The sequence below is a fragment of the Phasianus colchicus genome, chromosome 8 (genome assembly GCF_987193195.1).
Source record: "Phasianus colchicus chromosome 8, bPhaCol1.hap1.1, whole genome shotgun sequence".
NCBI lineage: Eukaryota > Metazoa > Chordata > Aves > Galliformes > Phasianidae > Phasianus > Phasianus colchicus.
The window spans coordinates 24,848,018-24,872,071 of record NC_143443.1 but is presented as its reverse complement, the minus strand read 5'-3'; the positions used below and the strand labels follow the sequence as shown (position 1 = coordinate 24,872,071).

Here is a 24,054-nt window from a genome sequence, read left to right as displayed (position 1 = left end):
GCTCTATCATTTACATCTCAAGTATTAGGGGGCAATAACTTCCTTCTTGTCAATCTGTTTTTACTACCTATAAAATGGACAGCAGGAATCAAAACTTGTTGATTCCTTGAAGTGTGCGAATTCCTAGCTAGCAGCCCATCCGTCAAGGACTTGAGAGACCAAATTCACCTCCTTGCTGCAGTGGGGGCTCCTTTTCAGCAAGTCACACATGCTACCTTTACTGTCTGAAGTAGAAAGAACAATGAATGAATGAGACACTACTGAATGAAAGAAAACATAAAAAGAATAATGAATGAATGAGAAGCTTAAGTATTGCACCCGTCTCTTTCTACTGACTGCTAGTGACTGGTAGTTAGGAGTTTTCCAGGATAGTCCCTCTGTGTTACAAGATGTTGACAACTTGAGTATGTTAATGATAGAAAGTAGCTTGAGTACAGAGAGAGAAATGACTATGAGAAACCTGACATTCGTTAAGATCGCACATTATTTGCTAATGTTTCATATATAATTGTATGATAATCATCCTTAATTTTCAACTAATGCTTTTCAAACACTTTATAAAGGGTTAATGAATATGATTATCTCTATGATGAAAATTATAGCATAGACAGGAGTCCAATGATAGAACAGGGAACAGAAATGAGATTTTAGCTGGTATGTTTGCTGTTGGCTTTAACCTGTAGCTGTGCCACAGACAGCATAAGCATATTATGAACATGAGTAGTGTGTTACAGCTGGTTACACGCAGCTCTGGAAAAGGTCCTAGTGACCCACTGGAGAGGAGGATAACATTTTAATAATCATTTAACTAAAATAAATTGTTTATGAATCGGTTCCAAATAGAAGCTTAAAGTTTCACTAAAAAATAATTGAAAGAAAATATCTTTCCAATTTAGGAGCAGAGAGACAGCTGTAATAAATGCTATCAGATAAAAAAAATGTAAAATTTAAAATTGAAATCCAACAAAGATCATTTCTCTTCAGTTAAAGAAGAGAAAGGAATTGAAAGGAATTTATGATATTTTATTTGCACGTAACTTTACTGGCTTAATATCTGTTAGATCACCTGGGAATTCTGCAAAAAGCTGAGTTTAAAAATGCAGGAGATGATTTCTATAGCCTTCCAGGAGCAGCACAGCATGTACTCACTTACAGAACACTGCCTACCCATTGATCATAGATGTACCATATTAACCAGTCCAAATTTCATCCTCCATGAATGACTTTTCAAACTATTCGGGAGATTTCTTGTAGGTGTGATTGAAACAGATATGAATCTCAGAGAACAGAAAGAGTTTGTTTGTGCTGATTACATGTTTTGAGATCTCCAGAGAGCCAAACCAATTAAACTCACTAGGCCACGCATAAAATTCTGTGCCTTTAATGCACATGCAATAAATAGCAAAAGAGGGGTCTAGGAAGCCAGCTCATTCCTTAACTGAAGGGTGCTTTACCCAAGTCTTTTTGCTATGAAGGACTAAGAGCAAGCAGAGTCCCACAAACAGCCTCTAACTGAAGGATGCTGAAGCCTTGAAGCCTTCAGGTAAGAGAAAATATTAACCATTAGAAAGTGATGGAAAGAGTTCTCCACAGCTACATCTAAGGACTATTTTCACAGCAGTCCCAGAACAAAAAACATTCATTTCTATAGCATAAGCTGCCAGATTCTGCAGGCCAAGCACCAGCAAAGCCCACTGCAACCAAAAGCAAAAGGGGTTCTTTATTGGCTGAACTAAAACCCTTTTGCTGGGGAGGAGACACACAGAAACATGGCTAGTACCCTTTATCATTTATTAAATTCAGTCAGTTTCATGGCCTATTTCTGTCACTCATACAGCCAAATGTAACCTTCCCCTCAATCGGTGTCAAACAAATGGGAAAAATATTAGTTCTCTGTACCCACACCACTTCTTTTTTTCTATCATAGATCAGTTGAGCTAAAGGAAATACTGCACAACAAATACACAGCACATTCATCAACATTCCCCTCTCTCTCACATGTTTTTCATCACTGTCATTAAGGAAAAAAAGGCAATCCCTGCTAAAAAAAATTTGTCCTGGAAGCATTTAGCATTGAAGGAAAAATAACCATGTCAGCTCACAACAGAATGCTCATCCGAAAAAGTGGGAAATGCTCATGTTGTACCTTCCCTTCACACTGGAACTACCTGATGTAATAGCTTCCAAAAGCAGCAGGGAATTTGCTGTTTTAAATTGCTTTCCATGTGCTCCCATGGATTGTTCCTACACATGCTCAGCTGAGCAAAGGTGAAACCTGTCCCAAGGGAAGGTAGCTCTAGCCTTGAAATAGGGCAATTATGCTGCAGAGTGAACAAATAGTTGCCTTTAGCAGAAGATTGAGTGAAGCTTCCCAAGAGCACTACAGTCATTGTGTTTATCAGGTCTGTCATTTAAAGAAGGGACAATTTTGTTTTTAGGATATGATCTGTTCTTGTGAAGCAGTTTGTGGCCTACCATGTGAATTGGACAGGTTCTGAACATTCATCAGGCCAGAAAACCTCCTGAGAGGACAGAGCAGGCTGGGTCTTCATGCAAGAACACAGACAGACCCAGTGGCACCCAAGCAGTTACTGCAGCTTAGGACTCAGTCCCTGTATGATGCTGGAGGTCACACAGAGCCAAAATCCTGCTAGCAGCAGGTAGGCAGAGGATCCCAGCCTCTCTGCTTCAAAGCTGTGGTTGCTGGTATTCAAATTCATAAGGGACCCTCCCTGTGAGGTGGGATGTGCAACAAGGGAAACTCAGCCAAGAAGCTCAGCTAAAATCATATGGACATCTGGGGCAAGTATCTACCTCATAAACTGAGCAACCTCATTTCACCATGTTGTCTTCCAGCAACCATAACAGAATCACCCTTTCAGAGAACAGAAAGGGAGGTAGGGATGGAGAGTTTAATTTATCTCAATATATTTATTCCTTCCCTGAGCAAGCTGTCAGAAATCAATCAAGCAGTTGGCAATGGCTCTGTCTAATTTAATCTCAGGGCTCCTTCTCAGCTCATATGACAACAGGACTCCGTCCTGCGTTCCGCTGGGAACCATGCATTATTCAGTGCATCCTGACAAAGAGCAGAGGCACCACAAAAGTGGCTAAGACAGTGTATTCTGAGCAGGGAGAAAAAGAACATCTTGGATATACTACCTAGACAAAGCCTTAAGAACAATTTTATTTTCTACACACAAAAGCTCAAGTAAGGTTATACTGAGGATCCTCTCATTCATTGCTATCTCATTCTGATCTATAGGCACCCCCATTACTTTCCATAGGCAACTGGTTTGGTAGCTTTCTTTCTTTGACTTGGGTAGTATTAGAGAACTGTGGAACATCCCTTCATTTAGTGAGGGAAAGACATGGAAGTACTGCCTCAGAAACTGTGTTTCCATGCATGAGGGGCTGTGCAAGTGAGCACTTATGCATATGCACAGAAATCATATGCAACCACAATGATGAGGGAAATATAAAAGCCACAGAGTGGGACACGGAGCCAAATTTCTGAGAAAGGACTGAAGAAAGAGTAAAAAAGGGCAAATAGGGGCTAAAAGGAGGGTTTATGTACAGCCACTGCAGATAAATGCAGATATATTAGGAAGGTCCTTGGCTGCCTGGGCATTTTTTCCACCTAACCAAGTAGTTATAAGGCCTCAGATAATCTGGGGAAAAAATAAATAAATATCAGGAACACTGACTTTGCATATACCAAACTGAAATAAACATCTTATGAGCCCTACATGACTCAAACAATTTTTGTGTCAAATTTGACAAAGGCTTACTAACTTAAAATTGATTTTTTTCCTTTAAAGTGTTTTTTTTTTTTTAAATTATTAATCATATTCAATTTATTGCCAGAGATATTATTTCATTTCTAATGAGTATCACTCTGGTTTTACTTCATAAAATAAAACCAGAACAAAGAGGAAAGAAGGGGAAAGTAGAATTGAGTACAATAAATGGAGGCTAATCCAGCAGGCCATCAAGGCTGAGATTTTTGAAGATACCCATGAAGAGATATTTAAATTCTACTGAAATCTGGCATATCAAGCTTGATACATAAATTGCTTTGTGAGTCCTGCAGACTTAACTGCACAAAGCCAGCCCTGTCGAGTCATGCCAAGTTGACATGTCTGCTTGGTCTCCTCCAGCCAGCAGTATCAAAGCCCTTGCAGTGCTAAAAGCCATGCAAGATTCTGCTTTAGTTTGAATGGAAGCCTATTATTTCAGGAGAGACATCCACGCTTCATCTCTCCCCCAACAGGAGCTTCCGATTCAGTAACCTATGGAACGAGGAAACACAGGAATCAAAGAAAAGAGAGCAACTAACATTTGTTACAGATCCTTTAAGTGTTCTACTAATTCCACCTTAAAACCATATTAATCCCTTACAACATCAAATTGTAGGCAATGCAAATCTATCTGAAGACATTAGAAGTTCCTCTGGAAGCAGGCTCAAAGTCTGGCCAATTTCAGTCCAAATTTACAAAAGGCAAAAGAAGGTACAGAGCAAATCAACATGGCAGCAGCACGGGTAAGTCAGTGAGTGGTTAAGGCCTCAGTTCGTGTACTCTGAGCAGCTTCTCCAGCTCACAGCTGGCAGAATGGGAAACAGTGAACAAACATTGAATCACAACCCTTAAAATTTTAAGGTCAGATACCAGCTTATTCCATACAGACACAACACAGGAGCACATCTTTCCACAACCAGAGGCAAAGAAATAAGGGCTCTGAAGGTTACAAAAATAAACTGGCCAGAGAAGGAGATATCATTGCACCTTTCTCAAAAAAAAAACAAAAAAACAAGATATTGAGGTTTTTTCCCCTCTTTTTTTTTTTTTTTTAACTTCATCTGATCCAGACTTCAACATCAACAGTTCAAAAAAAATATTTTCATATCATTCATTCTTTCCTTGCAACTGTGTACATCAAAAGTATCTCATCAATTACTGAAATATGTTTCTGTCACCACCGTGCTTTGCAAAAATGGGAAGGGTGGGATGTTTTGGCAAACCTGTAAGTACCCAAGAAAAAGAATCCAGGATCTGTATACCAAAGACTGTCTTAAACAGCACCTCTGTTTCACACGCACTGTCGAGTCTTTTAAATGTCAGAAGAAACACACAGTTTTATTAAAAGAAAAACATGCCATGCACCACTAATTGAGTAAATCAATAAACAGAGAAAGCCACAAAGGAAATGAAATGTTTTTGACGCATACAAACAGTTGTTTTCGATGTGCATTACTCTGCCCTTTACGCTTTAATTAAGGCAGCCTCAGAACCACAGGGCGAAAGATCTTTTCCCCCGCACCCTCTGCACCACTCTGCTCTTAACTCCCTGCTGTCTGAGCATTAATAGCAGTCAAAAGCCCCTGGACACAAACTGAGCCCCCACGGTCTCTTAGAAAAGATTCAAGCACTGGATGGGTCCCCACTAAGCTCCAGAGACAGCCTCAGTGCACGATGCACTGTTGCCATAACAGAAGCTTGTTATTCACTGTAGATACAGAGTCCAACTGAAGCCTTTATTTTTCATTTACAAATTTCTGTATTTTCTTAGAGATTTTAAAATGCCTTTGTCTCCAAAAAAGCCTTCCAAGATTACTCTAATGTGCCTTTTTTGGCCAAATGACTTACAGATGAAGCAATTTATGCAGAAATCTCTCCCCAGAACGTTTGTCTGGGCTGATGAATACCCATGAAATAGCCTAAGACAACTCACTTTGAAAACACTGTAAGGAGCACCATGGAAGCACGGACTTTTGAAGCCACTGAGACATTTCTTTCCCAGAGCAGCTCTTGATACAGCACATTTCTGTCCTGTTTGTGTCTCTCTGGAGATCAGGCAGTAAAGGGCCATGCCTGTGAAATGCTGCGTTAGCAAGCAGAGACTGCATGTATGATGCATTATGTGAATGGCAACTTGCTCCTCAGTTCCCTGAACAGTCGTTTGCAGACATTAATCTAACCCCATGCTTTGCTTAGGGAATATGAATCTAATATCTTGAAGCTCTCAGCCTGCTTTCCTCATGTGGCCTAATTTTCCTATTTATTTATTTACTTTAAGAGACCCTAGTGGGGACTGACAAAAAAATCATTTTGGACTTCCAAGGACTTTCATCCTCATCCATGATCTTTTGCTGATTGCCAGTTCTGATATCACCAAGCTGAGATTGCAGGGAGAAGTAGTTTTGAGAGGAAAGCAGTTTTATGAAAATTAATTATAGCAACTAGGGGTCGAGCCTAGAGAAGGCTTGCCTGACCGACCCTACAGCTACACAGGTAAGAAACAAAATACAAGGGCTAGTCCCAAAAGTAATGCCTCATATCATGTTTGCCCATGGTGCCAGAGGCAGATGGTGGTGGTATGGCAGTAGAGGTTGAACCTTCCCACAAGTATTCCAATTACATTTTGTTGCTATGCAATAGATGTCAGCAGAGGGACAGTCTGACAGAATGGATATGGAAGTGAGTATGAAGCAGAAGTGTGTAATTGAATACCTCCATGCAGAAAAAATTGCACCCATTGACATTCATTGATGCTTGCTGAACATTTATGGAGACCAAGCATCAAATCCGCTCCATACATATATATGTTTCAGAACTGTGCAAAGCTTTTATCTGTGAAGAGATTCAGGAAGTGAATCAACAGCAGTTTTCCCAATATAATCAAAGCTGCAAAAAAAAGATTAAGTTGCCATGAGAACTATGATGATTACTCCAGTTAATCTTTATGATATCTATGAACTTTCATGTCTGCTTGTATAAGTAAGAGTTAGTATTTGATATTTCCTTAGATCAGTCTAAAATTCAAGACTTAAATAAAATTAAGGTTTAGACATAACTTCAACAATCTAAGTTGATTGATTTGTATCCTATCTTCTATAGCTAATGACTGATTAAGATATCAGTGGAACAAGTTCCAGTACTTAATATTAACCGCAGTATAACTTGAGTAATCAGAAGTCACTGAGAAGATCCAAATAATTCAGCCTTCCTATCTCCCCAAGAAAACAGTATGAAATCAGAAGTAATCAAAGAATTACAGAATATACAGCCAGCAGAGGACTTTCTCTATTTCTATATTCTCAGGAATGACTGCTTTGATTTAAATCATAACTATTAGATCTTGATTTGTCTCAAATGTGTTAAGAACTCCACCTTGAAATGGTCTAGAAATGTTTTTACAAAGTTCTTGGAACTGAAAATGGACTCTCCTTTGAGATCTCCAACATTTCATGCTTCCAATGAAGACTGGTGTCTTGAAATAAGAGCTTTCTTCACACCCAAGAGTCAGAATTCAGTGCATTCAGTTCATTACCCTGAGAGTCTCTCGTTCCACCTTTTTTGTTTTTATAGAACAGTTTCAGTGGTGCATAAAGTTTCAGAAAATTGACCAAAACTGGAAGATTTGTATGAAGAGTGTAAAAGTAAGTCATTCTTACCATGACTAACATTTTTTCTATTTCTTCAATGAGGTTCATCGAGAAACATCCCTTGCATTATCTCTAGCCTCCCCAGATAAACAGGGACATCAGACACTGAATAAATGTTTAGTTTATATAATATCCTAAATACAAGACAGTAGCAGACTGCTGATCCTCACTGCAGTGCTACAGAAAAGAAGTGGACATCCCAGAAAACAATCTTAAATTTGTGAATTTTCTCAGTGTACTACAGATTCATTTCTATTCTTACACTCTGGGAAACAAATGGCTTCATTTATACTGTATACAAGCACGAAGGCAAAATTAATTTCACTTCTTCTGAAGAAGATTGAGTATTCTGCGTCCTAATTGGACACAGTTCAAAGAGTTACAAGAAGGTTTCACAGTAAAACCTTCTCCTGATAACTCCTGTCTGGTCCCATAAATCTATCACTCAGATCTCCTCCTTGCATTTATTTCACTTGATAACAAAAACAAGAAACAGGAAGATTTCAGACTAAAAACTTTAAGAATGAGTCTCTAACGAGACAGGGCTGCAATATCTCTGTAAGTCTCGAGAATTTAAGAGCTGGCAAGTAGCCTGAGGACAAGTAGCAACTATGAACAACGTCACTGTGTTTTGCATACTGAAGCATTCCAGTCATCCTACTGAGAAGAAAATTAATTTCATTTCTCTTTCTTTTCTACATTTTAAGGCTAGCTCCTGACTGAGTTCACTGATCAAATCTTAAGCTAAGTTGTGTCAGAACTAGAATAGGGCAGGAATTTTTGCATCAAGACATTTTTGCATCAAATCATATTTCATCAAGAAGTTGTCAGTTCAGCAAAACAAACTTCTCTTTTCAGAAGAGACATAACTTAACAAGGCAGAAAACTTTAGTTTGTGTCCAGAGATGGATGTGCATGGAACATGAAATACTTTATAACCTACCGGTGGAGAAATGTGTGGAAATCAATGCTGAAATCTCTTCTGCATCTGCCTCAGGCCTGTCCTCAAAGATTTCATAGAAATAAAAATAATGAATTCTTGGTGGGAACATTTTTTACACTAATCAGAGAAACTAAAAATGAAAATAATCATGTTTTAGAACAATTGCTTGTCAAAACTGTTAGCATTTTCAAAGCTTAAACTTTTAAGAAATTCAGTACTTTTCAGGTTGCATTTTCATGGCTGGTTTTTCACTGGCTCTGTTTAGCATTTCCATCTGCAAAATGCTGTAGGATTATTTGAGAGAAAAGCACATGAAATCATTTTTATGTACATACTTATTAAAGAGGCAAATTCTGAAGTCACTGCCAACACGCATCAATTCTATTTCTTCTGAAGCATAAAGTAATCTAATGTTAAAACACACATTTCCTGTTCTATGACCATGAATCAATTTGTGTATTCGAATTTCAAAAATATGTATATAGTTGACTTGAAATGTTACATTCAAACTTAATCGTAAGCATCAAAAATAAAATTTTAAAAAGCTGCTTTAGGAAGAAACATGTGAACTGATTCGGAAAATAGAATCATCTCTTCCCACCCTTGTTAGCTGCCATAATATATGGAATTAGATATTTTCCCAAAACAGAAAGAGGCTTCAGTAAAACTTATGCTCTTTTTCTTATTAACCATGGAGCATCCTTTCCAAACTGTTTTCAGCATCAAGAGTCATCTAAAGGCTGGGTAATACACTGCAAGCAAGTAATCCCATTATACAGCCAACTCCTTGGAAAAAAAAAAAAACAAATAATATGCTACAGATTATTAGGAACAGGTTTACACCACTAGATTTGTTGAGGTTTGGAAACACTGAAGACAGTTAATCTGTTTCTACTGGCATTCCTTTATTCACAAATTCCTAAATCATGAATTGGAAGCAAGTCTGGGTTTAGTTCCTCATGTCTGTTTGATTCTTACTTTTGCCAATTCTAGAAACACTGACAAATTTAGAGGAAAACTATTTTTAGAGTAACAATGAAATTAAGAGAGGCTTATGCAGACATTTAAGTTACAACACTTCTGAACAACTATAAGCATCCATAGAAACATTATAATATCATAGAAAATATGGACCTGAACTCCAGTCCTGCACATACCCCCAGGCTACCAATTTGAGCTCCCTGAGCAGAGTGACAGCTACAGACACCGGCATCAGTTCCCATTCCAGCTCTCTCAGATCATCTGTGTAGAAACAGCCCCCACGAAGTGGCTGGAGTTAAACTAGCATTAGTCTCCAAGCTACATGAATCTCACTGCAGTTCATAATGCAACCAAATCCAGAGCAAGCAGTGAAACGCTGTCTCCCAATACAGATAGTCATCACAGAATAAGCAATTTACATAGCAATGTTACTGCAAGAAGGTGAAGTGCATCCTTTCACTCTTCAGGCTTTCACTGCTGGAAAATTATTCATTCGCAGTTTATCAGCTAATTATACATGTGCCTTGGCATTTGAAGACATAGGAATGTACTTCATTTAATGGCTAGTAATTACACAGGCCTCTTCTGATCCCTGTACTCTAGCAAGGCAGCTTTTTTGTTTTCATTCTTATGCTGACAGCTCTAGAGGTTAAAGATCCCTGGATGGCTGGTTGTTATCTTGTTGCACACAGAAGGCAGGCTTATGCTTCACGGGATGATCCAGGGCTCCCTAGTAGCTCTCCATTAAGGCAACAAATCAGCTCGTTCAGAGCCAAATGCTGACCTCAGTTTGCTCAGAACGTATGCAAAAACAGCTTTTATTTACAAGTTTACGTTAAGAATTATGAGGTGTGCAAAAACACCAATTCACTGTTAATTTATCCCTGGGAACAGCCCATACCTATGCCATACATTCAAGTTCAGTATCTCTGCAACTTGGTCTAGTTCTCAGCCTGGGTGTCCAGCATCACCACAAAGGGCACAAAGCTCAAAAAAAATGCACCAGTGTGAGACATACAGATTTGGCAAGATACAAAAGATACTTCTTAATTTGACAGAAATGGTTGAATAGAACAGTTGGAGAACAAGACTTCAGTCAGAAATACTTCCATACAGAGGAAATACTGACAATTCCTCAGTTTCAGCTGTGGAGAACAGGTTTTGAATTTGTTACCAGTGTTTGCAAAGGAAACCTAAGCCTTAGGATTATGCTCAGATAATTGAGTAATGAGACTCAACTGCTGCCTGTATCATCATGGGAACACTCAAAAGTTGAAACAAATCTGCAAAAGGCATAGAGGCACCACACAAATTAAGGTGCTTTAAATTCCCAAATCAACATTGTTCTGGAAATTTTTCAAGCCCTACCACTCGTTCTTCTAATCTAAGGCCACTTCATTTCTGAATGAGGGCATTCAAGTGAGTTTATATGGTTAATTTATTCCATTGGTTGATAACAAATGCTTCCCCTGAGCTTATTTTTGTAGATGAGCTCTGTCCCACTTACTTGTTACTAAAGAACCTTTAAAGTTTCCAGCCTCAGAACACTAGAGAGGTATTTACATATTTCTTACACAAGCGGAGACTTCAGAAACTGTGGTATCTAAATCAAACAGTTTTATCTCTAATCCCTCCTCAGAGTTATGCTACCAAACACCTCTGAACATCTGCTCTGATTTTGGTTATGTATTAAATCTAGAGCAGAGAGGAAACTTGAACCTACCGCTCATGGTCTACCTGGCAGCCAAACCACTGCCCATGCAGCCTGCAGGTTCTGCTAAGTGCATCAACCGGCACAAGTGGCAAAAGATTTGCTAAACTTTTTATAAGTTAAGTGTTTCTTTCTCACTTGAGGCAAACAATCTTTTAGAGACCTTCCTAAGTCAGCAACACTGCAAGAACAAAGGCCACGAGTATAGACTCACAACACAAGAATTCCAGGAAAATCACAATGGTAGCTATTAAAAGTAATGGCCTCAAAAATAAATAGGTAATGTGATGACTTTCTAGTTACTCTGACTTTTGAACCTATCAGAATTCTTTATTTCAAGCTTCTCTGTGCATATGTGTTTGGTTTTTTTCCAAATGAAACAAAAGCCAAAACAAATAACCACGCTATTCTGGGTACATTAAGACTTACAATTAGACAATAAGAGACAGGACCTATGAAAAAGGTTTCTTGTTTTAATTGTCCAAAATGAGCTGAGCTATTAAGACAACACTACAGTAAAAAGTACTGCAATAATGTGTTTCTGATTTCACTTTGTGATTATGAAATATGCAGAATGTTTAAATACCTACAAAGTCAATAATGATAGAATTCTAACAGGGAAGATCTGTAAATTTTGTTATTGGAGCAGAGTGGAAAAAACATTCTTCCCCCTCTTTCTATGAGCAACTTATAAATTGGAGCAACTCTGGAGGGCAACCAGAAAGAAAACAGGTGTATAAAACTTTCAGACCTGAGTCTGAAGTGGACTATGAATCCCTTCTTTAATTAGACTTATTTTTTAAAGTTATCTGAATCACTAGAAAAGGGATTACAGTACCATCATTCAGCCCTATACACAGGTCAGTAGGAGGATATGGGACTACATTTAAGCACCTAATCTCCCAACACATTAATAAGGTTAGGTGTACATGTGCCACTCTTTGTCAGTGGTTCAGGGTAACCACTTACTGTTATTAACACAGAAGCTGCAGATGTTTCTCTTCTGGTAGCAAAAATCCCAGATGTTACATGATCACTCATGTCCTGTTGATGTGAATACTTAGGTAATAGTTAATAAGGGAAGAAACAAACAAAACTTGAAGTCTCTAGACTCCCAGAGTTTTCTGACCAGGTAACTGTAGAAAAAACAAATAGGAACAGAAGCGTCAAACTGCACGGTAAATGGATTCTTTGACACAACATTTTAAGAATGTGGGGGGAAGAGTGTTCAAAACAAGGCTGTAATAGGTCAGCAACAGTTTACAGGTTTTTAGTATTTGTTCATAATAAAGGATGACTCAAACAGAAACAACTGTATAAGTCTTTTTTGGGCAAATAGAAATATCACCTGTCTTGGAGAAGCTCAAAATATTCATAGAATCACAGAATCACTCAGGTTAGAAAATACCTTAAAGATCATCAAGTCCAGCCACAACCTACCTAACCATACTACCCTAACTAACAACCCTCCGCTAAATCATGTCCCAGAGCAGCACAACAGGGACTATGTTATTTGGGACAGTGACAAGTCTTTGCTTTAAGAAGTCAGTAGAAGCATAGAAAGTAGGGAGTCATCTTAGGTACAATTCCAGTAAGAAATAACAGAAAGGTAGAATTGATCATGAGAAAATGAAAGACGACCAAGGCAACCAGGAGAAGGAGGACAACAGACTTCAAGAAGGGTAAAAGCAGATTTCAACACATGCAGAACCATGAGACATGGCCACCTGGGTAGTGAATCTATAGTTAAGAGGAACACAAGAGATCCACTGAGAAAAAAAATGTATGAAAAGCACAGTAACGGTCTACCTTATTGCAGTGGAAAGATACTGAACATAGCTTAAAAACAATATGGTTAACAGTAGGAGCACCCTAAAGGCTGAGCAGTCCAAAGCCATATATGAAGCAAGAACAAGAGAGGCAGCTGAGAATACAAAGGACTACCATATAGCATATAGGGATAAATCAGGAAGTCATAAGATGAATTACAAGTAACAAGGATGTAGAGGAAACAAAGAAAGATCTATAAATACATTAAAAATAAGAGGAGAGCAAAGGAAAGTATAAGCCTATTAGTTAATGGAGAAGAACAACTCTGATGATACTGTGAGTGCTACAACCTCCAGGAAAAAGGAGGTTAGTTGTGACCCAATATTTAACACAATTAACTCTAATAAAGAGAAGAGAAAGCTGGACAGAGCAGGGAACAAGTCAAAGGCAGTTCAGAAGAGCTAGGGCCTGCTTGCCAGGGGCTATAAAATGCAGTAAATTCATGTGTGAATTTACCCATGATCCCACCAGCCAGCATTTGCTTTAAAAGAAATATGATTCTATATCCACAGCGAAAAAGAACAAGGAACATTGTGCTGTTCCAGAAGCTGGCTGATGTCTGACCTCAGCAAGGAGGAGCTGCTGAGAGATCCAGGGCTTCACTAGAGATAACAGAAGAAATACGTTTTCACATCAGCAAACTTCAGCACTCTTCAAGGATGTTTTCTTTGTATTTTGCTCAAGTCTTTGTATCTTTGTTCAGTTGGAAGGTTTTCAGGTGGCCCTGATCAGGACCCCAGAGCTACCAGGTCTGTGCAGATGGACAATGCTGACTTTGCTCTGTCATATTCCATGGACTCTGGCCCAGCAAAAAGTACAAGCAAAGGTTCCCACAGTCAAAAATACTCCCTAGTGGTATTTACAGGGTGTGTTACCCAAAGATTTCTCTTACCTTGGTAAAGGCAACCTCTTCTGCTCCAAGAGCTCATCATCTCTCTTGGCTAGACAGAATATGCCCCTACCATCTTCTATACGTCACAAACCAGATGCAGTATCTGCTCCCAGACTTCAAGTTTTAACTCCCCTATTAATAATACATTTTTTTTTTCTCTCTGTGACAAAGTGACTCCACAGCATTTTCTGGTAAGGGAAATTATAGCCTGGCATCTGTTCTTTTCACTATCATAATAAGATGAGCAATCTGATTCTATCTTACAAAATTGCTTAAGACCTGCAAGGAGAAAATTGATTTGCAATATAGCTTTTTTGTTGTTGTTGTTTTAATAGACACACTTAAAATTGTGAAAAGCACTGTGACAGTTCCGAGCACCACAGCTCCTTGGTTTTGACTTCTTTTTTTTGGCAGGTCCAGATTTCATAAGGGCACGTGAGAAATCAAAACTGAGGAGATTCAAAACAGAATATCCAAGAAATGATGGATGTAAGAAAGATCTGATTGAGAAGCTCTATACTGTGCTGTCCCACTTCAGTTTGGCTAGGAACAATTCTACCACCTAACCCTGGACAATGAGTCAGTGGAGCAGAGAACGTCCTCATACTACAAGAAGGGAAAGCCATTTCGTAGCTATTCCTTTCTCCTCCAATGTGTGCATTTACAGATGGACTAGCCCCCGACACAAGGATTTCCAACTGAGTCAGCACGGTACCATAGACACTGAAGAACAGTCTTCAGACTTTAGAACTTGGCACAACAGCACAGGTTCAGAAGTAGCAGCATTCTGACAGGTAGAATTGATATTCCTGTACATTTTCACCCATGTTAAAGGGTTCTAGGACCACAGAGCCAGGAAAAGCTGTATATCTGCATTTAACTATGCTCTTTACTAAACATAAGTTACGTTAAATCAATAGAGATGATCATTCCTGACCTTTATCTTGCTGCTGTATCTTAACAATGGAGGTGACAACCACCTGCTGGGTTATATGTAAACTTTCCCTAAGCATCACATATTGAATTGGCAAGAGAAATAAAATTAAGCATAAGGATCCACAAAAAATAGCATTCCCTTGAATGTAATGGGGCTTTTAGAAGAAGCTCACAGATCAAATGGTTATCTCTGTTTACAGAAGTCCCTTGAATTTCTTTACAAGGAAGCCCAGCCATTGTGTCAGCCAACAGGCAGGCAGAAAATAGATAGATTTTACCAGACACCATTAACAAATAGAAGTTACCCATACAGTATGGCCTTTGACCACGGTTGAGAGCACCAAAATGCAACAGCCAAGAAAAAGAAAGCGATCTGATTTCCAAATCAAAGTGCCTCACCCCTCTCAGGCTTACAGCTCTGATTTAACTTCTTTACATGTCCGTCCCCCCCTTCCTATTCCTGCTCAGTTAGTTCATGCCGAGGCCTCAGCAGAACCCAGAAAGATCCAGAAATCCAATACAAAATTCTAAAGGAAAATACTAACCACAAAATTGACATGTTCATATCACCGGGGAATGAACGGCAATAAACCTGCCTAGAGAGACTTTGTTACCTCCTGACATCCCTCAGCTCAGCAGGTATGTTGAGCTTGGTGACACCCATGATTAATATTGTTGCATCCTAGTCGTTGCACAGCAGCTCAGCATAGAGAGATTTCATCCCCTTGCTCAAGCATCACAGCACCAGCATAGAGAATGCTTTCACCTTCAAAGGCAGGTGGGAGGAACAGCTAGAATAACCTCAGTAAAGCAGGTGGGTCAAGGCAAGAAGCACTTTAACCTGTGGAGAAGCAGCCTCTATTCAACAGGCACCATGTGCAACTTAGCTAGTTAATGTTACTGTGCTGGTTTGATACATAAATCATGCATTAGCTCTTTTGTTCTCTGTCTGCAGGGCACACATAACTAAACAACATAGTGCAGAATTTGCTTTGGCTCAATAGCAGAGCTGCTATTCTAAGGGCATTAATTAAGTGGAAGTGGCCAAGGAAAACAGACGCAGCACAGTGGATACTTCCCTTTTGATTGCCAATGAATATCTGCTGAAAGCCTTTCTATTTTTTCTCAGTTTTAGCAGCTGGAGAAAGGACTGCATATGGACACGAAATAAAAAAATAACTTGCTCAGAATCTTTCCAGATTTATTAAACAAGCTTTCTTCATACCTCACCAGGCCCCCTTTTGTCCACACTTCAACTTCCCTCTCAGTTATTTGAAGACATAGTTGGAACAGCTGACCATTTATGTGTACATACTCTTTTCCTCTGGTCTATTTTTTTTCTTTTTTTTTTTGCCTGGAAGATCTTGTTGCATTATTTTTCTAATCTTATAGCATCTGATACTAGCAGATCACTCATTCACTTGTTTCAACTCCCTCTGTTACTGTACTCCTCCAGCTAAAAACCCAATATTGCCTCTTTCAGAGATTTCTAGGCCCCACACTTGCTCTTTACATGTGAAACCATGTTGCTTCCCACACATGCATAAATGTCCAGCATTGCACTGAACAAGCCAGGGACGCAGTCTGCAGAAATCTCCTTTCAACATGAAGTTTGTGCTTTGCATGCCAGTTATGTAACATTTAGCCTCAACAATGATACAGCAGATCAGTGATCCTACTCCACTGCATTTTCAAGGAATTTTACAGCTCTGAACAGAACACATGCACTGCAATAATAAGTAAAACATAAGGGGAGCCACAGAAGTTGCCACTTCAAGTGTCATTTGCCAAGGTTGTATTGGCCAAGTTAAAAGCAGCAACCTGTAACATGCTAATAAACTCAAGGGAATAGAGCAGATAACTTTAAGAGAATAGATTGAAAAGACTTCTAAAAGAGAAGCCACTGAAAATAAGATAAGACAAGGGCTGGGCCCACACACACACAGATTATCTTGGGACCAATCCCAACCAGGCTACACCTAAGTAAACTCCAAGGTTAGAAGGATTATTAGAAGGATTAATTACGCTCAGCAGTCTGCAGGATCCGGGTCTGAAGACTGAAAAGAAATCATGAAATCTGGAGATCACCTCTATTAAATGAAACAGCTTTCACTGAACTGCCCTGGGAACCCCTTGATTTAAACCTGAATAAAACTGAAGTGATTGAGCTGGTTTTAAAAAGTCAAATTTCAATTGCAGGAGGGCAATCTGGAACCAGTCTCTGAGTCTGAATTAGGACAAATCATGCATATTTTATTTTCTCCTTCAAATGCAAATGCATGTCTAATGTATTTAAAGTTTCATCTATTGCCAGGCTGCTTTACCAGCAGATGTACAAAGGGAAAAGGATGACAAGAAAACTACAGCAAGACAGTTTTCTCAGCACTTGAGATTTTGGGTACAGCAGCACAGTACATGTGGCAATGATCCATACATTCTAAATGGTACAGAAAGAAGAGAAAGAAAGGGAAACAGTCAAGACAAACAGAAGGAAAAAAGGATGCCCTTCATCATTACTGGGATGAAGTCAGACAGAAGCAAGACTCAACTGTATTTCTTGCTATGGGTACCTCTAACCACTCTGGTGTGCTTTCATTGCAAGACAGGTTCTGGTTTCTTGAGCACCTTGAAGTTTCTTCAAATGGACAGAATGCATTTTCCAGGCACCAAGAATACCAAAAGATGATCATGCCCTTCATCTTTGCCTTGATCATGCCTTCTGTTCCTAGGTTGGGCATTTAGAAAGTGAGGCATCTCCAGAAACTTAGATGGAAAATACAGGAGGATGGGAGAAGGATGATCACAAAGGCTGTCTGTTTGGCCTGTTCAGGCAGCCCAAAGCCTTAAGATCTGGTTTCAGAACAGTCCATATCAGAATTTGTGCTTCCAAAAAAACCAAAAACCAAAAAACATGTAAGCATGCAGGAAGGGTAGATAGGCACAACCCAGACAATAGATGTAGGAATGACCACAAAGCAGATCTTTAAGGGAATAGCTTGCTTTGGGCCAGGCATCAGAAGAGCATCTTGCTGGTCAGAGACAAAAACAGCTCAAGGCATTATAAGGAAAGTAGAAAGCAAGTTTTGGTTTTGGACCTTCTAAGCCCCACAGCTACTTTTATCTTCTAAAGGACCAAAGGTTTTTGTGGTTAAGAGGTCTGAAGGAAGACCATATCACTTGAAGTAAACTTTTCCATTAAGATTACACTTCCTTGCCCTAGTCTTCTTCCTAATAAAAGAAGCTGCTGTTCACAGAACAGTAAGCATGAGAGGTGGAAGGAAACCAAAGGACCAATTAGGTCATTAATCCATCAAGTTGACAGATTACTCCTTAGAGCATATTTCTTACTGCTTCATCCAGTTTACTTTTTAAACAAACCCAGCAATGGAGAGTCTATCAGTTCCCTTGAGGAAATTACCTACACCTTGTTAAAGATCTCTCACCAGGACAATTTCAATTCTTTCCAGCCTACAGCTTTCCCCTTTTCTTAATTTTATGCTATTGCTCTCAGCATCCTTTTGTGGCCTGCTTTGTAGGCCATTCCCCAGCACGCGTTCTACAAGTACATGTGTGTCCTTCCTTGTCCTTTACCCACGTAAGCTATATTCAGCATTTTCATCCTTTCCAAATGCATCTTCATCCAGCCCTGTAGATTTGGAGAAAAGTAACGACTTCTTCCACGGTGTCTTTTCTATGGATTTCCCTCCCACCTGTCTACACTTTCTTGCCTTGCTGTACTTCAAAAGCTTGGAGCAGTGTGCTCATCTTGTGAAAGCAATAGAGCAGATAAATAGAGCAGATAAAAGGAATTATATCATTTATACCACACTTCCCCTTAGAAAGACATTCCACACTGATATGCTTCTTCTCTTGTGAACTAAAGGGACAGGAGATTTTCTAGCTGTCCTGCCTGTAAGAGCTGTCCTCTGACTGCATTTTCATGAGGCAGTTATTTGCCTGTCGCAAGGATCAGGCTAGCCTCCTGTATGGAGAGAAAAGGCACCCTTGAGCAAAGAAGAAACATCACAGAGCCCTTGAAAGAGTGAACAGTGCTCACAAGAATTTTTAAGTTATTATTTAAGTGGAAGCTATACTTATTTCTTGATAGCATCTAATGGAGTTGATAACTGAATAGATTGAAGCTTCTGTGCCTTTAATTACAGACAGAGGAATACCACAGATTGCATAGCACAGCTCTGGACATCCCCAGGCAGGGACTCCAAAAGGAGCCAGCTCTTCTCAAGAGAATTGCCTGCAGACTTGCATGAGTAGAAACACTAAAATACTACCATACTACAAATGACTCCAGATTCAGTGAATCCAGAAGCCTGTGCAGATTTATACCTGATGCAAGTCTAGCCAGGAGAAGATAATCGCACCTCTGGCTTCAGAGAGACCAGCTGGTAATACTCAGAATGGACCCATGTTGCTGTGTCATGTACTAAAGTCGAGTTTGTTCAACCAGAGGGGAAAAGAAAATAGCTATATTTCATGCAACTAGAGAGTCAGAAACAACTGGAGAGTCAGAAGCTACTAAGGCAGGAGGCCAGATGTGGCTCAGTCTCAACTGATGACTAGGCTTTCTACATAAGGTAAATAACAGCTGCCTCCCCTGTTCTGAGCTGAGTTCAGTATCAAGATTAACAGAAATCTGCTCCTGTCTATACTATCTTCATCTCTTCCTCCAACAGATGGAAGAAAAAACATTTAATGCACTTTTACATCACACCATCTTAATTCACTTTCAACGGCTTTGAGCTACAACCATACACCTTGAAGAGTTGAGCTTTTTGCATGCATAATAAACTCAACTTTAAACCGATTATTGAAATATACAAGCTGTTAATGTAACAACTGCCAGCTAAAGCCACACTCTCTTCACTGCTTAATCTTCACTTACAACGTCAGAATTCATTTGTTCTTTCCCATTGCACTCCCCATTCCCAGTTGTGAATTCCCAAACCCTCACACTCACTTCCCACCTCCAATGAGTGCACCGCTTACAGGGTTTCTGGAAATGGATCATTTAAGGGAGAACTTGCTTGTTTCAATCAATAACCAAAGCAAGCAAAGGAACAACTCAATTATTGTTTACTTGAGGACAAAACTAGAGTGTCCTGGATACCTTTGTGCAGCAGAATACGAATTTCCTATTTAACTGCTCTTCACTTTCCCTTCTGGATTCCTAAGCAATAATAAGAAGTAATCTGCTCTCCACTCCGCCAGAGGCAATTGCATTTTAAAAGTAAACTGCCCTAACAAAGGTTAAAGTAGAAAGCTAACATGCAGCTAACACTACTGTGCGCCAGCAAGGGGATGAAGTTCTTTCCCATCTCATCAATGCCTGTGGTTTCAAGCAACACATAGGCTTACCTGAGCCATGAGCCCAGCATCCAAGGGAGAAACCCCCACATCTCTGCTCTGCCAGACAAGCCCTTCTTCCAGGTTGCCTCCAGCTCTTTGCATCCTCAACACAACCAGGAGGCAGTGGGAACAGCAACTCAGCTCTCAGCCTCCCGTTCTTCCTCTGCATCATTAGCCCACCGCTCCTCCTCTGTAGGTCTTTTCTCCTTTACATCTGTTTCCACCATCTCTTGAGGGCTGGGGAAGCCAGGGCAGACAGCTGCAACCTTTCTGCAGAAAAGGGCATTTGCTGCTCTCCTACCAGCTGAGGGATGATGTCCAGCCCGAGGAAGGCAGATATCATCCCCTCCATGTGGCATTTGCACAGTGCTTTGCAATGCAGCTATGTAAATGTAAGACAATTGGGGGGGGATATCATTCAAGTCCTGTAAACCCATCTGAAGCCAAGAGGGTAATGTAGTTTACACCATCCAAGTTGCCAGCTCTGCACAATAAGCATTTGGAGATAAAGCCCAGGGACTGCATTCAGCAAGGTCAGGGTTACTCAGGGCTACAGCAAGCACAAGGTCACACTCTTACTGAAAAAAAAAAGAAATTCAAACCAGTTGAAAGGATCATCTGACACAGCCTTTGTCATTGTGATGGCAGTAAGTTTAGCCAACCAGTCGAACAGCCAGTGGGTCAGAAAAAGCCTAAGGCACAGAACAACAAGTCCAGCAGGGTCAAACAGCACTTACAGTGTGATACCATGGTCAGCAAAAGCTAGGAACACATGTGAGGCTCAGGATGGTGCTTAGCAATATGGACTTCTCTAGTTTGCCTCCACTGAAGCCACGAAAACATTAAACACGGCAACTCTCACCCCAGACAAGCCCCAGCTAAAAGCCTTTGCTATGGTGACTTACTCAACTTCTTCTATGTGCAATATACAGCCAGAAAAATTCCAAGTCCTGATCTCCAGCTATTGTATCTGCCTTTGCTATTGCCTGACAGATTAAAAAACTTCTTTGACACATTTCCTCATATACCATGTGATCCACTGGCCTGAGTCGTTTCCCTTTATTCATAAATACTGCAACAATAGACTGAGAATCACAGGTAAGAAGTGCTGGCACTCCACAGGGCAACGCATGTGAAATACTCCAGTACTTTCGTCCAGGGCCTTCCATGCAGCTCTCTCCTTAATGAGTCCATCACCAGGTTTAATGACCTGCCAGAGCTTTAGAAGCACTCTGCCCTCCTTATCAATGATTCATGTGCAGCCTTAAAACTGTGCACAGATTAAAGAGGCTGCAGCTCCCCCATCTTGCTTCAAACCAAAGCGGTTTTAAATATTTCATCTCACCACAGAGCTCTTCTGTACACATCCCAAAGGCTCTCTGCAGACCTCCTGCTGGGAGTTTGGCTCTACCTGACAGAGGCCTGCTGGCACCACAAGAAAGCTGTCACTGACAGACCGTCCCACATCCTTTATTTATTTTCTTTAATGAGTGCTGCATGATCCCAGCTATCAGGACTGAGGACAGGGGTCACCAAGGTGGTTGGTGCCCTCGTGGGAAAATGAAAATGAAGCCCTAAGTGCAGGAATGGAGCTAAAAAGCACTTGACCTGCAGTTAGCAGGGTGAGCGGCAGCCTTCCTCCTGCTACATAGGAGTCATGATCCTCTTTTCCTGCCAGCTTCAATAGGATTCAGAGGGAATGAAAACGCAGAAACATCAGCAGGATCTTATACTTGCCAGGTGAGCACATGGAGAACTACCACCCTGTACTGGGATAGGCAGAACACTCCACAGCACTCACTGCAGAACTGCCCTGGCATAAGAAAGCTCATAGGTCAGGCAGCAGCAGACTTAGAATCATAGAATCATTAAGGTTGGAAAGACCAATAAGATCACCTAGTCCATCCATCAGCCCACGCCTGCAAACACTCTAGCTCATGCCACACAGTGTAACATCCAGCCTTTTCTGAAAAACCTCCAGGGATGGAGGCTCCACCACCTTCCTTGTTCCAATAGCTTTCTGAGAAGAAATCCTCCCTGCACACAGCCAGGCCATGCCCCATCAGTCTGCATGAACTCATTTTGATCACCAAGGAAGAAGCACAAAGCAGCCTCAGCTTTGCACCAATGGCAGGATGCTGCTAAGTCACCTGAGCCACCACTTTACCATCTTCCAGAGGGTAATGCTGACAGCACATCTAATCATCCAATCTAATTTACAGAGCCCTCATATGTTATGAGCTATGAACACTACTAGGAACAACCACATTTACATACCATAGCCATGGATAGCATACTCATGCCCAGCATGCTGCGTTTTGTTATAGATCCAACTTCTCCACAGATGCTCTGGGCAGATGCCTACAGCTGTTTTGATTGGCAAAACAACTATGCAATTTTATGTTCTGAAAACAGCTCTGAAAATAGAAGGAGGAGAAGGACAAATTCAGGGAAACAGACACAGAGATAAATGCAGAGGCACAGAGATACAAAATCCCCTTTCTATCTGCTCAGCTACTCTGGATTTTCGCCCTCCTTTTGGTGTGTTTCTCACCTACAGGCTTTGGAAGAAGAAGGGAACATGTTGCAGCCACCTCAGCACCTGCTCATATCTTCCCTTTCATTTACAGAATCATCATTTTGATTTCATGCCCTGTTGGAAGTGGCAGCCAGCCTGCATTTTCCTAGTCTTTTCTAGAAGGAATTCAGTGGCAGTGGAAGGAGTCTGTACAATGCATGGGGAATTAACCCCTGTCCTATACCCCAGTTACACAGAGAATCCAAGTCCATGCTGTACATCCACTCTGACCAATGGAGACAATTTCAGTTTCAATGCCCACTGAACCCCAGGTGTTTGGCAATGAGACGTTCATCACAAGGAAATAAACCAGAATCACACACACTGTAGGATAGCATTGAATAATAGTGACTTTGATCCTGAATGCATGGGAGCAAGCAGCATTGGGCCATACAATCTATCTGCTCAACTGAAACACTTCAGTTTCTTTGCGTACAGCTAAAAAGTATTGGGAACAGGTAAGATCTCAAAAACCTTCTGGTTTTCACACACCTGAATATTGAGTGACTTAGTTCCTAGGAACCTAAACTCCCCAATGCCCATCTCAATCTATCTCCCCTCATTTCTGCATCCTCAGCAGTCCTGCCTCTGCCAGGCTCGTGGTCCATAGCTTACAGCCACCTTCAGATTCCGCATATCTGTTGTCATTGACAGTATACGAAGCGTTCCTCGGCAGATCATCTGACACAGAGAAAGATAGATGAACTCTGTGCGCCTGCAAAGGACAGCTCTACCTGGGAGAGAAGGAGATACCTTTGCTTATTACAAAAGGAAACAAAAGTGAGCAATAAGGCACTGCAGGAAGTGAGCAAGTAAGCATCTGCATTTTATCTTCAGTTAATACTTTTTCAGCATGGCTGATTTCTGAAATCTGATTTTGTGCTGTACTGCAAATCCATGCCTCCTGGGAAAGCTTGCATACCTCTTACCGAGCATCAGTTCTCACTTCATTTGTCCATACAATCTCTACACAGTTGTCATTCTGACAACCAAGCAAGCTTAAACAAAAACAATCTTTCCATAAAGCACATCACTGTACTCCAATAACTGTTGCTCCCTAGCGTCCTGTTCCATGAAATCCATCACCAAAACATTTTGCGTTCTTTAGTGAAAGAAGCTTTGTAGGGTAACAAAGGTTAAATTTACTGGGGCTCACCACTCCTCTCTGTTCACTCTAGTCTTTTTTTGGGGTGAGAGCACCATGAATTCTTGGTTAAAGTCTCTGCAGCAGCTCTGGAAGGATTAATTGGACACCCTCACCATAAGATATGGCAAGAAAGAGGTCTCAGTTAAAGGTCTGAGAGATGAACAACCAGACCTTTGGTGGATACAAGAACTGGATGATGGAGGTAAGAAAATAGTCATTGCAATA

At 40.5% G+C, this 24,054-nt stretch overlaps 1 long non-coding RNA gene across 1 annotated transcript in view; it reads right to left on the bottom strand.

The window, feature by feature from the left end:
- LOC149917078 (uncharacterized) overlaps positions 1-24,054 on the bottom strand; it is a 67,328-nt gene that overhangs the window by 17,113 nt on the left and 26,161 nt on the right. The gene's annotated exons all lie outside the window — the stretch shown is intronic.